Here is a 17,454-nt window from a genome sequence, read left to right as displayed (position 1 = left end):
TGGACTATCAACTTGGCTGTTTGTAGTACTAGCTCGACTTGAGGATGTTGTACCTAATATGAACGCTGGACGACCACGTTTTTTACCCATAATCTTTTCTGTCCTACCTATATGCTCGAGTTTAAAATCATACAGCGGTATGTAGTCATGTTCATGAATTTTTCGTCATATCAACTATGCATCTACTAAAGTCTTATGTATCATGTAGAAAAATATGTTTTTGCACCATTGACGAGAACGCAGCATAAAGTCCACTCCTTCCATGTGCTGGTTAGGTCAACTTTATGCCGTCTATGATACTTTCTCGTCCATTTTTATTGGAATTCCGTCCTCCACAGTCCCAAAGAACGTTTGCTTTATTCAAAAAAGAAAACTTTAGATTTGGCGGTATAAATTGACATTTTGTCAAGAAAATCTCTGTTTTTCCCTCGGAAATAATAATCTAACGATTGAAATTTTGAAGATTTACTAGCTAGTTTCGTGATTTCGTCAATAATGACGAATTTTTTATGTTTTTTTTTTCCATAAATCAATTCACGTCTATAATTTCGATATATCAGCGTCTGGCTAATCCGCCACACTTATCAGTAGAACAAACCGTTGTCCGTTCAATCATCCCCAATTAGCCGGGCCTCTAACTTCTTAATAATTACATCCACCGGTCAGTGTCTAATGTTGACGTTCTAAAGTAATGGATCCATCATCCCAACGGACAGCCTCAGCAAAAACACATCACTCCTTGCCTTCTCTTATATACGTGGATTATTCTACCTTGGACTTATTGTCATCGTTCATAACCTCACAATTGATTTATTGTTCTTGGTCAACTCATCTCGTTTTACTAGAGAACACATATAAGAAATTAGGAGAAGAAGTTTTGTTGATGATATGTTTTAGATGACTCTAAGATCGATTAATTAATTACAAGGAAAATTCAAAAAGTTTGTATGTTTCATATAAGATAAAGTCGAATTTTCTTCACTTTTGTAAATTTTTTATAGTTTAAAAAGAAAATCTGTTGAAAGGAGAATCTGTAGAAACTGTATGTCCAACAAAATGTGCATAAAAAGATAAAAGAGTATACAGGATCAGACCTGTAGGCAGACCACCAAAGAGGTGGTAAGAGAGCTGGAGTTTAGCTTCTCAGGAAGATCCAGTAAGAGGACCAAAAGAAGAAAAAGAAGAAGTATACAGGATCTGATCGAAAGGATACTGAAGATTAACTGATTCTATGAAAATAAACGACCAAAGAGAATAAAAAAATACATTGAGATGAAACAACCTATTTTAAAGGTAGAAGTAAAAACAGCAATAAAATCAACTACATACAAAAGCTCCTGGTCCAAACGACATACCTACAGATTCAATAAGATGTATTCAACCAGGAGCCATACCAAGGGAACGGATTCAATCAACTTTATATGCCATACGCCGATGGATAGATCTCGGCTTTTGAAATGGTATAGGAACAAAAAAGGCTTTGTCTACCTTGAAGGTGTTGATGTATAAAGGTCTTGTTGTCGACCATTTGATGAAATGAGACACAAACAATGAACAGAAGCTCTGGAGCTAGAAAATCTTGACCAATGTGATATATAATCATTCAGTCCAAACTGAGGAATGTAGTAGAAGTTTACTGAGAGAAAATTTTCACCGAAACCCTTGAAAATGGTGGCGGCATTCTACTAAACAATCTTAGACATGCAGACAACCCAGTAGTTCATGCAGAAAATATCTACAAAACAAGTTGAATAATGTCTAGTCCAGAATATGGTCTTAATGTTGAGAAGACCACCTATATGATTGTCAAGTGTTGACTGTTTCCTGATTTACGGTTTAGAAATCTGGATTTGCATCGAGAAAGCCCGTGCTTCGTTCATGAATATCAAGAAGCCTCTTTACAGCCGCAAACTGAGCTCAAGCTTAAGTGCTACATACTCTCAGTCCTCTTGTATCGTGTAGAAGCTTGGAGCTTGATCACATCACAGTTCATAATTCAGAAAAAAAGAGGAACCTGCGAAAAAGTTCATCTATTTCGGGTCACAACTTCCAAAGTCAAAATAGTCAACCATCGAAATGGTGATGGTATGTAAAATAGAAGACATTTTTCTGCATGTATCTTAATAAGGTACATGGTGATGATATCGATGTGCAAGTGCTCGAATCTTTCTAAAAGTTTACCTGTATAAGGTTTTCTTTTTAAATGCATCGATAGGAGTGCACTTGACATGATAGTTAAAATGGGGAATATCTTTTAATAATATCAGGCGGAAAACCCTTACATATTGAAATTGGTGCATGAAGACAAACTTAGATCTGGAGAACGCAAGTATAAGCAGCTTAAAGAGACGCAATTACCTAATTTCTGTCTTATATCAATGGTTCTGTGAAGAATCATAAATCTACCTATTTAACTTCTACTTATTATTGTATTCGTTAAGATTTATTGTAAGCTGACCGTCCCCTGACGAAACCAATTTCTTACTTAAGCGATTCCATATGTCCCTTAGACACTTGAAGTTCCATTAACTTATCAAATTAGTTACTTTTATTTTTGTATTGATATACAATAGGATAAGTATTTAGGACTGAATATACACGCATAGTGTGTTCTTAATATTCTTGACATCCAACCAGAACAGTAGTCAGATTATTGAAACCACTTTTTTCATTTATATTTTATGTTGATAATTAGTTTTAACAAAGTTGTGAATTGGGTTATTTAATTCGCGTGGCTCCGTAGACGAAGATCCCACAGCTTGTGCTTGGTGAATATCAAAAAAGAAACTATTCCGGAAGATTTAAACATGCTAAATAATTGCGCAAATATTAAGCTATAATCAAAATCCTTTCCCATACTACATTCATTGAAAATTTTTTTAAACAATACCAAGTATCTTGATAGAAACATGTCATATTCTGCTTTGACACAATTTTAACTAATTTAATTAAGAAATAAAAACGACCCACTGTATATTGTAATTCAATTTAGTGAAGTTTTAACAAAACAAACTAATCAAAAACTGTGTTAGTTCGATACCATCATAATACTGTCAGAGAATAAAATAAGCAGAGGGTCTTCTCACTACAGTAAATTACGCCGCGTATTTGGATTATGTTTGGTTCCTGTCCATAAGTCATATTAAGACTACACAAAAGTCGCAATAAATCTGTCAAAACGTTGAGGGGGTTCTGGCAGCCATCACTGCTCGTTGCTTTCTCTCTCTACGATAAAGACCCGTCTCTCCATCGTTCTAGAACGTCTTTACTCTTCTCACGCTTTTGTTTTGGTATGATGTTCAGTTAAGTTCGATCTGTTTGTTATTCACATGAAAAAATTGATTAAAAAAACTAGCATAATTTGTTCTGTTTTATGCCTACAACTATATAATTCAACAAATTGATTGATTTTATACGATGTTCCTCAAAATTGATGCCCGACTTTTAAGAAATTATAATACTGATAACACCTTTTAATGTTGTTTGATTAGAAACTCTTTACAAACAAAGCACATTACACGGATGATCCCAGAAGTACCTGGACCAACAAAGAAAAGACAAAAATTTTGGAAAAAAATATTTTTGTTCCAGTGTGAGCAAAGGCGGCATCCATCTTACACACAGCTCTCTTATGTCCAATTTTTTAGTTAACATGGAATGTACCGCAGTACCGATTTTTGGATTTTCTTCAACATTGCTGGAATCGTCATCTGATTTAGTCGATGCTGGTCTTCGCAGGTCCTATGGCCTCGTTTAAACTCTGCTATCCAATATTTCACTGTTGATAACGAAGGAGCAATATCACCAAGAGTAGAATCTAGTTCAGCTTTTATATTAGTTGGACTCATCCCATTCAAATAAAAGTTTTTTATCACATAACGATGACCAATTATTTCCACGTTTACTAATTCACTGAAACTAAATACTAAACAAACTGGAAATCGGAGAGAATCGGAAACTCGAGGTGTCAATAACAAATAGAAATATTTGTTATTTGGAATTAGGTTTGTTTTAGAAAAGTAAATTTCCTCTGCAGGGCGTGGTGTTTGAATGTTTTCTGTTGGAATCGCGCGTGGAATTAAATTTTGGAATTTAAAAGAGGATAAAATAACCACAAAATAAAATGGCTCGACGAACCTAAGAGCTGTCGGGGTGTATTGATCAGGTTGATTCAATTGCAGTTGTATTCCCTGACGAAGGCCATTTTGAGTTCAAGAATCATCTAATGGCAATAGATTAGTTCTTGATAGGCCGTTGCTAGAAGTCTTATTAGTTTTTGTGTGTAGTCCTTGGGGTAAAAAGGGTATTTTTAGCATTATTTTGTTTGGACGGTACAAATCACGTATCAGACTTGTAGGTGATATAGAGGGTTCGTAATTGGGCTCATATCTGTATTGGTGAGATATACCAAATTAGGCAACAATATTAATATGAGGAAGAACAAAGAGAAAACGAAAACCATAGTGATGGAAAGATTATGAAATAGATAAAGAATAATGGGAAAAATTTTACATAAAATGATGGGAAATTAGAGTAGTGTATGAAAAATACATTCGTTGGGAAAGGTTTCCATACAAATTGAAATACAAGATTATAAAAAAGCAGAAACGAAACTGAAATTTGTGCAGAAAAAAAGGTAATAAAATCATAACAAATAAAGTAGGAGACGCATACACGAAATATGAGGAGAATCGATCGAATGGTTTGTCCAAATAGAACAAAGAATTAATAGTAAGAGTAAAAAGTTGGAAATAAATAAATAAATAGAAGTGCAGAGAAATTTTAATGAATGGGAAAGTTATAAAATAATGGAGCATTCGTAATTTTGACCAATCCAAACTTTTTTTTATTGTTCTGTACTGCTGATGGTTATAAAAGACCAATAAGAAAGAGCTTGAGAAGAATACCAACAAATGGTTATAAAAAACAAGAGCTGCAGGGTTTTTGGTTAATTTAAGTTATGTTATTTTTGATAAAAAATGTAATAGTTAATGCATTATAAATACTAGTTTATATATCTACGTTGAATCAAAATGGCCAACTGATAGATATATCTATAATGATATTATAATAAATATAAATCATGTTATTTTTAATTAACCATATGGGATATAATTCCCATAATTTTAAATGTTTTATTTTGAAGTTGAAGGTAAGAAATACCTGAAAGCCGCATATTTCAAAATCCGAATAGAGTATCACCGCATCGGCAAAGTTTCATTTCATATCTTTCACCATACGATGTCTTCGGTTAATTTACCTACCAAGATTGATTTACGTCAGCGCCCAGCATTCCTCACTACCATAAAATCAAGATATATGGGCGAGCGGCAAGGATTATGGAAAATTTACCGTCACTTACATTTACATAAATTTATTTTCAATCACCGTATTTTCTCATAGTTTTATAATTATAGAAATTATAGTGAAAAAGGAGAAGGTTTGATTTTGTGGACACATCTTGTCTACAACACAAGTATTGGAATTTATTGAAGTTACCCTGATTTTAAGAACATACTATTCAATAATTTTGCTTGAATCAATTCTATAATATATATATATTAAAAACATTTATAAAAATTTAAAGGTTCTTTTCAGCCGATTTTTATTAACCTGCACGGTATTATTGTCAATTGATAGTGAGTAAGTTAGCAGACATAGTAGGCATTTCAAAATTGCGGTATATCGCATATTAACTGAAAATTTGGATAGCTGTAGGAAAAATGAGCGCCATGTTTGCTGATAATGAAACAAAAATAGCTTCGGAAAGAGGTTTCCATCGATTTTTCACAGAAATAAAGTCAATTTTTTGTGCCATTTCATAACCATCGAAGAAAAGTGGGTCCACCACTTCACACCCAAAACAAAATAACAATAAAAACAATGGACTGAAAAGGAAGGACCGGCTCTAAAGAAGGCAAAGACCGTTCCATTTGCAGGAAAGGTCATGGCGTCGGTTTTTCGGGATACGCGAGGGATAATTTTCATTGACTACCTGGAAAAAGAAAAAACTATCAACTGCGAGCATTATGCAATGTTTGGGCGAAGAAATGAAGCAAAAAGGCCGCATTGAAAAAATTGCTTGGTGGTTAAAGATTTTCCAACAATGAATAGGTGATGTAGGCAATGGTTATTTTGAGGAGCTTGACGATTCTTAGGAAAAGTGTATGGAGTTAAAAGGAGATTACGTTAAAAAATCAATTTTTCCGAAAAATTTGTGTTTTCTTAGCTGGGTGAGGTACTTCTGAGACCATCCTCATATGTGAAGATTTGTCATCAACCTCATCTTATGTCCTCTTCAAATTATACGCAACCATGTCTCTTTTTCCGTTCTTTTTCGATGTTTTGAAAGGTTTCTTCTTTCATATCTAGAGTTCTAAATTAGGTACGTTGTGGGGGCATGGGGGCTTTTTCAGTTCTTGACAAAGTTGTAACTTTAAGTTTCCCTTTTTTACGAAGATGTTAAGAGGATAAGATTGATTGAAACTCATTATTCACTCAATTATGGTTATTTCGACTGATCTTGATCCAATTATGTTTGTTGCTTCCTATTCAATTTTTGCTAGTAGAGCATGGGGGCTTTTTCAGTTCTTGACAAAGTTGTAACTTTAAGTTTCCCTTTTTTACGAAGATGTTAAGAGGATAAGATTGATTGAAACTCATTATTCACTCAATTATGGTTATTTCGACCGATCTTGATCCAATTATGTTTGTTGCTTCCTATTCAATTTTTGCTAGTAAAACATGGGGGCTTTTTCAGTTCTTGACAAAGTTGTAACTTTAAGTTTCCCTTTTTTACGAAGATGTTAAGAGGATAAGATTGATTGAAACTCATTATTCACTCAATTATGGTTATTTCGACTGATCTTGATCCAATTATGTTTGTTGCTTCCTATTCAATTTTTGCTAGTAGAGCATGGGGGCTTTTTCAGTTCTTGACAAAGTTGTAACTTTAAGTTTCCCTTTTTTACGAAGATGTTAAGAGGATAAGATTGATTGAAACTCATTATTCACTCAATTATGGTTATTTCGACCGATCTTGATCCAATTATGTTTGTTGCTTCCTATTCAATTTTTGCTAGTAAAACATGGGGGCTTTTTCAGTTCTTGACAAAGTTGTAACTTTAAGTTTCCCTTTTTTACGAAGATGTTAAGAGGATAAGATTGATTGAAACTCATTATTCACTCAATTATGGTTATTTCGACCGATCTTGATCCAATTATGTTTGTTGCTTCCTATTCAATTTTTGCTAGTAAAACATGGGGGCTTTTTCAGTTCTTGACAAAGTTGTAACTTTAAGTTTCCCTTTTTTACGAAGATGTTAAGAGGATAAGATTGATTGGAACTCATTATTCACTCAATTATGGTTATTTCGACCGATCTTGATCCAATTATGTTTGTTGCTTCCTATTCAATTTTTGCTAGTAAAACATGGGGGCTTTTTCAGTTCTTGACAAAGTTGTAACTTTAAGTTTCCCTTTTTTACGAAGATGTTAAGAGGATAAGATTGATTGAAACTCATTATTCACTCAATTATGGTTATTTCGACCGATCTTGATCCAATTATGTTTGTTGCTTCCTATTCAATTTTTGCTAGTAAAACATGGGGGCTTTTTCAGTTCTTGACAAAGTTGTAACTTTAAGTTTCCCTTTTTTACGAAGATGTTAAGAGGATAAGATTGATTGAAACTCATTATTCACTCAATTATGGTTATTTCGACTGATCTTGATCCAATTATGTTTGTTGCTTCCTATTCAATTTTTGCTAGTAAAACATGGGGGCTTTTTCAGTTCTTGACAAAGTTGTAACTTTAAGTTTTCCTTTTTTACGAAGATGTTAAGAGGATAAGATTGATTGAAACTCATTATTCACTCAATTATGGTTATTTCGACCGATCTTGATCCAATTATGTTTGTTGCTTCCTGTTCAATTTTTGCTAGTAAAACATGGGGGCTTTTTCAGTTCTTGACAAAGTTGTAACTTTAAGTTTTCCTTTTTTACGAAGATGTTAAGAGGATAAGATTGATTGAAACTCATTATTCACTCAATTATGGTTATTTCGACCGATCTTGATCCAATTATGTTTGTTGCTTCCTATTCAATTTTTGCTAGTAAAACATGGGGGCTTTTTCAGTTCTTGACGAAGTTGTAACTCAAGTTTCCCTTTTTTACGAAGATGTTAAGAGGATAAGATTGATTGAAACTCATTATTCACTCAATTATGGTTATTTCGACCGATCTTGATCCAATTATGTTTGTTGCTTCCTATTCAATTTTTGCTAGTAAAACATGGGGGCTTTTTCAGTTCTTGACAAAGTTGTAACTTTAAGTTTCCCTTTTTTACGAAGATGTTAAGAGGATAAGATTGATTGAAACTCATTATTCACTCAATTATGGTTATTTCGACTGATCTTGATCCAATTATGTTTGTTGCTTCCTATTCAATTTTTGCTAGTAGTGCATGGGGGCGTTTCCAGTTCTTGACAAAGTTCTAACTTTAAGTTTCCCTTTTCTACGGAGATGTTAAGAGGATGAGATTGATTGAAACTCATTATTCACTCAATTATGGTTATTTCGACCGATCTTGATCCAATTATGTTTGTTGCTTCCTATTCAATTTTTGCTAGTAAAACATGGGGGCTTTTTCAGTTCTTGACAAAGTTGTAACTTTAAGTTTCCCTTTTTTACGAAGATGTTAAGAGGATAAGATTGATTGAAACTCATTATTCACTCAATTATGGTTATTTCGACTGATCTTGATCCAATTATGTTTGTTGCTTCCTATTCAATTTTTGCTAGTAGAGCATGGGGGCGTTTCCAGTTCTTGACAAAGTTCTAACTTTAAGTTTCCCTTTTCTACGGAGATGTTAAGAGGATGAGATTGATTGAAACTCATTATTCACTCAATTATGGTTATTTCGACCGATCTTGATCCAATTATGTTTGTTGCTTCCTATTCAATTTTTGCTAGTAAAACATGGGGGCTTTTTCAGTTCTTGACAAAGTTGTAACTTTAAGTTTCCCTTTTTTACGAAGATGTTAAGAGGATAAGATTGATTGAAACTCATTATTCACTCAATTATGGTTATTTCGACTGATCTTGATCCAATTATGTTTGTTGCTTCCTATTCAATTTTTGCTAGTAGAGCATGGGGGCGTTTCCAGTTCTTGACAAAGTTCTAACTTTAAGTTTCCCTTTTCTACGGAGATGTTAAGAGGATGAGATTGATTGAAACTCATTATTCACTCAATTATGGTTATTTCGACCGATCTTGATCCAATTATGTTTGTTGCTTCCTATTCAATTTTTGCTAGTAAAACATGGGGGCTTTTTCAGTTCTTGACAAAGTTGTAACTTTAAGTTTCCCTTTTTTACGAAGATGTTAAGAGGATAAGATTGATTGAAACTCATTATTCACTCAATTATGGTTATTTCGACCGATCTTGATCCAATTATGTTTGTTGCTTCCAATTTAATTTTTGCTAGTAAAGCATGGGGGCTTTTTCTAACTTTGAGTCATTCTTTTTTGCAAATAACTGAAAAGGATGATGTTAACTGAAACTTACATTCAATCAATGGCGGTTTTTTCGACAGATCCTTAGAATTTTCAACCAAATCATTCAGTTGTCAACGCAAAACTGAAAGACTGATTACTAGTGTGGTAGTGGCTATGAAACAAAAGTTATTACTGCTCCCCGGAACTTTATCCTTGCAAAAATTCTATAGATTTGGATAAATTTGGTGTTTTACAATTAAAATTCTCCCTATATTCTTGGTCTATAATTTCTAATAAAAGACAAATAAGAATATTACGTCGCCTACAGTCTGAAAATATTATTTTGACAAAACTACGTCTTACATCGGACATTTTTTCTCGCATCTACATTTTTTTTTCGGTTACGCCAGTGTCTGAATGATTAGCATAAATATCGAATAAAATCCAGACCTGCTGCTGTCCTGTTGTATCGTTTGAATCTGAGAGAAGAACTTGACTGGCACAAAAGATATGTCCACCGTAAATCACCCGATTCGAACCTGGTTGTATAAGGTATATGGTAAAAGGCGAGGTCTTCTCTTCTGATGGCACTGAAATCCTACCATTTCTCGGCTACCACAACATCAACAAATTATTCATTCAACTGTATTGAGCTAACACGTTTATTTATATGTATATATAGGCCTGTCATCTGAGACGGAATTCTTCGAAAACTTACTATAAGGAGTGTCTTCATTTTTATATTTGTCGTTTTGCGCTAAATTCTTTTACGACAGAACAAATTTAAACAGCAAATAGATGATAGATAATAATAATCATCAACTCTGATTCACAAGTGATATTATTAATAAATATCACTACGAAATTGCAAATTTAATGAAAAAAAAACAGCTACTGTCTCAAACTTCAAACATAAACTGTTAAGATTACTATCTAATCAAAAGTTGTTATTTGCATTGTTACTTGTCAACCGATGCATTCACCCGAGGAATTCTTCGAGCCCTCGAGCCCGTATAGTAAACCAACGGAGTGGCACACGCACACCGTTTGTCTTTCTAGATTTGGCTACAGCAAAACACATTTTTCTACGCCACGATGGTGTAAAAACCTCATTGCGTATATGAGGATGTATTATGTATATCTAGTGAGCCTAGACCAGTTTCATGCATAAACAAAATATTGCGTCACCATAGAAACGAACAAGTGTCAGTGTTAAGTTAAAAATTGGAGTATCGAGTCATCATCAAGTACTACCTGTATTTTAAAGGGTTAAGAGGTACGCAGATTTACAAAGATATGCTTAATACCCTTGGTGATCAATGTCCTTAGTATGTGATCGTGAAAAATTGGGCTGCAAGTTTCAGTTTCTGTATCAGTCCCCGAAAATATTGATGCAGTTCATGACATGATTTTATCAGACTGTTGAATTGGGCTAAAACGGATATCTGAGGCATTGAAAATTTCATACGAACGCGTTCATCCTATAGTTCAGATCAATTTGAACGTGAGAAAAATTGCTGCAAAATGGATCCTCAAATGTTTGAATGTTGACCAAACGCGTGCAAGGGTAGAAGTATCGCGTTCGATCTGTGCTCGATTTGAAAACGATGTAGACTTCTTAAACCGAACTGTTACTATGGATGAGACTTGGGTACATTTCTACGATCTAAAAACAAAGCAACAATCGTGGAATGTCGACACTCTGGCTCTCCAAGACCTAAAAAGTTTCGTGTCCAAAAATCTGCTGGAAAAGTTCTTGCTTCAGTTTTTTGGGATCTTCATGGAGTAATCATGATTGATTTTTTGGATAGGGGTAGGGATAAGGGTAGAACAATAACTGGAAATTACTATTCGACATTACTGACCACTCTACGGGAAAAAATTGAAGAGAAAAGACGCTCAAAGCTATCCAAAGGTGTTTTGTTTTTGCAGGACGACGCCACTACACACAAATATCATGTTTTCATGCAAAAAATTTGTGATTTAGGGTTTGAATTACTAGAACACCCCCCTTATTCACCAGATTTGGCTCCGTCCGACTATCATCTCTTCCCTCAACTGAAAAAAGTTTAAAAGGTCCTAAATTTTCTTCCAACGATGAGGTAATAAAAGCTATGGAGTTCTGGTTTGCATTTTTTTCGAAAGGTCTAGAGACGTTGCAGATTCGCATTAATAAATGTATCCAATTAAGAGGAGAATATGTTGAGTAATAAAATATTTTGACATTAAAATTTAGTTTGGTTCTATAGTAGGCTAAAAATTTTGCAATATATCCTCGTAGCTTACAATGGGCCTTATGAAGAAATTGAACTTTCATCAACAGGGTCCGTGGAAGAGAAAAAAACGTGACGATCAACCGACTGAATCCAGCTAACACGCTGAACGAGACATCTCCAGACGATAATGGCGTGATTATCTACCTGAGAAGTCAACAGGTACCAGTAGTATATTAAAATCCTGTACCCCAGCCCGTCGATAACCAACTATAGCTGATGGACTTCCCTGAGGACGACGCACCAGCACAGCCACTGCAACAGCAGCAAGAACTTCGGTGTTCAAAACGACCAGATCGATTCCTACAACATTGTCAAGTCGGGCTTCCTTGAATATACACACTAACCTACAAGTACACACATACACTTTCATTCACGACGTTTTTCCCATTGACCGATTTTTTCCAACTCCCTCAATAGATCAATAATCTTTCGATCCCTGACTGACCGATACCTGAACCACAGAATTCAAAGTTATCTTACTTTTAACGTCCTAATAGCACGCAATTAACTTCATCCTCTCCAAGATATTTGGTAGCACGTTTGAAGAAAACCAGCATACCAACATACTTGTACCTCTCACATTGTTTCATGACACCCCCTCCTAGTACATGACTCCAGGTTAGACCTTTTAAGTAGTTAACTTTGATTATTCTGCTACCTCTTCACCATCCTCGACCATAAGACTAGATATACTAAACAAGCCAAATATGGAAAATTCGCGGTCATACAAAGGACAATCACCAGAAACTGTCGTATAGAGAGTTCGATTCGAGTTTTATTGTGTCTCTGGTGGTATTATGAAGGTTTAGAATACTCCGAAATCATTCCAGATGGTCGAGCTATCAATGCCCAGGTATATAATGGACAGCTGATGGAAATGTATGAGGATTTATGGGAAAAATATCCAGGTTTAGCAAGACAATGCTAATCCAAATATATAATAATATTAGATCGAAGAACTTGATGGTATTGAACTCCTACTACATCCGACATTCAGTCGGACCTTGGTATCGTCAGATTGCTACTTTATTTAGATCCATGACGAAATTCTTGTATGGGAAAAATTTTGAATTCAAAATATAGTGCATATATTTTACCAAGGTCACGAAGAATTTGCTAATCGAGGGATTAAAATTATAGAATAAAATGGGCTATACTTCGAATATTAAAGCTTTCTTTTTGTATGTATATTTTATAAACAAAACGAACATTGGGAACCGACATTATTTATGTGGCACCCTCTATTCCCCAACTATTTTATTGATAAATTCCCATATGAAAGGAATATATCATTTAATTACACATCCTATACCGTATGTGAATAGTCAGGCTCCTCCCTTTCGAAAACGCTAGGGAACGCATTAACTCGATAGGAGCTGCCATCTACCAGCTATTTCGTCAACGTCATCTCTACTCTCATTCAGGGTCACATTATTTGAACAATGAAAAAAATGGTATTGCTCTCAATATAATATGAATTATGATACTGTTATAACGATATATTATACACAAACTAACTGTTAAATGAATTATAATTATATACTATTAATACTTTTATATGTACGTTTGTAAAAGAGAAGGTAGGTAGGTAGAGTTGAATTAAAAATCAATAATGTTATTTTTATGAAAGAATCAATAATATATAAACATATAATTATGGAAATGTTGATAACTTTCAACAACAAATCAATGTGATGGTTTTTAACATTCCTTCCGTTTCTGCAGGCAATTACTACAGTTGTTTGATGCAAAAATGTGAGGTTATGTTACTAACATAAAAGTTTTTAATACATTTAACCATTAAAAACTGAGAAAAGAATATTGTATGATATTGAAAATGATATAACGATCACTTACTTATTAGTATATCTTGATTTTTACCATTAACTATTCACATATTTCTATAAAACATAAACAAAGTTCATGATTGACTTAATATCGTGCAACACTACGGTATAGCGAACAAAAAACGTCGTCGGGTGGGATACGAAAATAGCCGATGTGTTCAAAAGGTGGTTATTTAAATTTATTTATTATAAAAGTATTTTTATACAAATAGATATGTTTTGATAAACTTTTTCTGAAGTGAAAATATAAATAAAGGGAAAGCATTTTATGAAAATGAAAATTCGAAAAACTGTTTCTGTAAAATGATTTTTGGGTCTACGTAGATTTCATATCATAGATATGATAATTATAACTTTATTGTATAGATTAGGAAGTATGTATTAAGAAAATGTTATACACATCTTTTTACTTTATACTAACTTTTAAATATTTGTTAGCGAGATACTGCTACGATTTGGTTGGATAACAAAGATGAACAAGACTGTTTTTTTAATGGTAGCGTTTGATGTGTACTAACGACGGTATCGGGAGATCAGAAAGTGGGAGAGCATGAAGTATCCATATCCCCAGAAAACTTAGCATTTCAACAGTTCAAGCTAATTCGCAAAATTTACGGCTGAATACACAAAAAAAATTGTGTGATGTTTTGAGGTGATACTTTTGAGGTAGATACAATATTTATTTAATTTTGTATTCACAGGATGTTCAGTTCTTGTCGCGATGTTCTATACAAAATGGTTTCCTACAAAGATTGCGTAGTTTGGTGGTCATTTTTCAATTTTTAGCACCATAGGTGTTATAAATGCTTCTGACTGATAGTTTAGATTAATGAACTGCGTTTTGTAGACATTCCAGAACACACCTCCTTGCATGGTTGAAAGTCAAAACACGTTGTTGTTGCTTCTAGTTTTATATGAAACAAGCATTTTCTCTTTGTCAAAAAATTTGGAATTCTCATTGGAATTGGAATTTTTGCTTAAATTTCATGTTCGCGTTTACTAAATTTGTTTTTAGTGGGCAATTAAGTTGATCGTCGTCTAACAAAACGTGATCGAGTTCCAGGGCCGGATTAAGATTTAGAAAGCCCGGGGCTAAAATAATGACGGGGCCCCCTTAAGGAATTCCGAAACCCGGAATGATTCACAGAATAATATCAATACGTTAGATTTGTGCTATCAACACATCAAAAAATACAGAATGATTTCCAAATGATGGGGCCCTCTTGGACCTGGAGCCCGGGGCTATAAACCCATAAGCCACAAGATATGAAGCTGCAATGAGAATGTATGTGGAATTTCCTGACTTAATAGGAATGTACATTCGGGAAGGATTCTTTCCACTAGAGCCCAGCAACTATTAATCTATTTTCATATACATGCCTGCACTTAGGCAGCTTTATCTATGTAAACATCCCATATATATCTGATAGCAGCAGTCACTTTTTTTAAATATCTGGTGGCTTTTCCTTAAGCATCTCTGCTCATTGTTACCTTATGATTATTTTTCATATCAGAGTTAACAGTTTTATCGATAATGACTGGAGAAATTATAGCGGATTCACTTTAATTTCGAAGTTCGTACAGTTATTGTTATTTTATTTGTCTTATATTGTGAAATTATATAAAAATTAGTATATATGAAAAAAAATTTGTTGAATGTATATACTGGGGGAATATCATATGTATTTACCAGGCTGGGCTTTGGAAAATCTGAATTTGAACTTCTATTTGGAGTTTTCTCTGGAACGGTGCTTCAACGATGACCATTTTTCTCTTTTAGGCTAACTTCTGATCTCGTGAATCCACCGTTTGAATCAGTATATATATTTCACTATCTAGAACAGCGATTCCCAACCTTATTTCCGTCACGTCATATTAACTTTAATCCTTATTTAGCCTCGGCACAATTGATTAGCGTATTTCAATATTGCGTTTCATTATGTTTCATATATACTGTTATACAGGGTGTTTCAAATTAAGTTCTATTGCTAACTTTCTTAATATTTTAGACACGAAGTCGGTTAAATTGGCAAAGTAGTAGTATTTTTCACGCTGATTAAGATGGTGAAATCAGAAAAACAATTGCTTATTCCCTTTTCGAGTAAATTAGAAAAATAAAATCATTTTTAATAGAGCACGCTGTATATTTCTGGCTCAAACTTTTCCAAATTATTTGCAGAATATAAAAGCTCCTATACAACATCGGTGTAAATTCAAAAATAACCAAGATATTAACCTATTCATCTTTCTGACAAGTTGGCTGTCGATATTTATCCTTTTGACAAGTTGGCGGTGTACGTCAAACATCATTTCATGCTTCAGAGGATTACACTGCTGTCAACAAACAAGTAATTTGTGTCAGTCTGTGTGGATTAAGATTTAAAACTATAATTTAGAGAAATGCGATATTTTAAAAGCGTATATCATGTGTAGAAAAATAGTTTTGAAGCATTGGAACTATATGGTCAAAAGTATCCCGAACGTGATCAGCCAGACAGAAGTTGAATAGAAAATTCGGAAATGACGAAACTATTTTTGTAAAGGTGAGAACTAAGAAACAATTCATAATAAGTGAGCAAGTAGAAGTAAATGTGTCTGCATATTTTGAAGCGAACGAAAATGATTCAACCAGAGATTTGGCAAGGGATAGTGGTTAAGTTTATCGAAGTAAAGTTTATCTACAATTTGAAGAATTCTCACAAAATTTAAGTTTGTGCCCTACAAGTACCGACCAGTGCAAACATTAGTACCCGGTGAAAATGAAAGAAGAATTGTTTGTAAATAAGTGTAAGCAGAATTTTCTAAAATCCATTTTATGGACCGACGAAGCAAATTTTTCAAATATGGGTATGTTTAATTGTAAGAATATGCACTATTGGTGTTAAGAAAATTTATTTATTGCTCATCCAAGAAATCCGCAAAGATAATTCAGTATTAATGTATGGTGTGCTTTAATTGGCAGCAAAATAGTTGGGGCAGTTTTTTATGAAGGTACTTTGACAGGCAGGAGATACATTGATATGCTATCAGATGTACTGGAAGAATATTCGGATGATCTCAATTTAGAAGCACGTAACCAAATTTATTTTCAACAAAATGGAGCTCCTCAGAATCAAGTCAGAATATTGTTGGAAAGACTTTTCCAAGATAGGTGGTTTGCTACAAATGGTCCTACATGTTAGCCCGCTAGATCTCCTGACATAACTCCCCTAGACTTTTACTTTTGGGGTTATGTCAAGAACGAGGTCTATAAAAGAAGATATACGAAACTAGCCGAACTTCAAGATAGTTTCAGACACATTTTAGCATCCATCGACGGTAGAACCGTTTTAAAAGCTACGCAACGTGTACTAAAGGATACTCAGAAATGTATTGAACAACACGGCGATATTTTTGCACGTTTAATCCAGTTTGTATTTGTTTTTTTGTATACTGTAATAAAATATTTAGATTATACTTGAGTTTTATCTTAGCCAACTTGTTAAAAAAATAAATATCCACAGCCAATTTGTTAAAGAGATGAATAGGCTAATATCTTGATAATTTTGAGATTTAGACTAATGCCGTGTAAGAACTTTTATATTCTGTGAATTATTTGGAAAAATTTGAGCCAGAAATATACAGGGTGTTCTATTAAAAAATATTCTATTTTTCTCATTTACTCAAAAACGGTATAAGCAATTGTTTTTCTGTTTTCACCATCTTAATCAGCGTGAAAAATACTACTACTTTGCAAATTTAACCGACTTCGTATCTAGAATATTAAAAAAGTTACTAATAGTGCGCACTTAATTTGAAACACCCTGTACAATATGAAATGGTAATACTTACA

At 33.8% G+C, this 17,454-nt stretch overlaps 2 protein-coding genes across 2 annotated transcripts in view; one reads left to right on the top strand and one right to left on the bottom strand.

Moving 5' to 3' along the window:
• LOC130901310 (zinc finger protein 624) overlaps window positions 1-13,749 on the bottom strand; it is a 116,445-nt gene extending 102,696 nt beyond the window's left edge. The window contains exon 1 of the mRNA XM_057812562.1: window positions 13,633-13,749. The gene's annotated coding sequence lies outside the window, so the exon portion shown is untranslated. The remainder of the gene's footprint in view (window positions 1-13,632) is intronic.
• The window catches only part of LOC130901309 (protein tiptop-like), a 355,321-nt gene that overhangs the window by 79,698 nt on the left and 258,169 nt on the right, over window positions 1-17,454 (top strand). The window lies entirely within an intron of this gene.

The sequence above is a fragment of the Diorhabda carinulata genome, chromosome X, assembly GCF_026250575.1.
Source record: "Diorhabda carinulata isolate Delta chromosome X, icDioCari1.1, whole genome shotgun sequence".
Classification (NCBI taxonomy): domain Eukaryota; kingdom Metazoa; phylum Arthropoda; class Insecta; order Coleoptera; family Chrysomelidae; genus Diorhabda; species Diorhabda carinulata.
The sequence above is the reverse complement of the archived record's forward strand: the minus strand, read 5'-3'. Positions and strand labels throughout refer to the sequence as shown.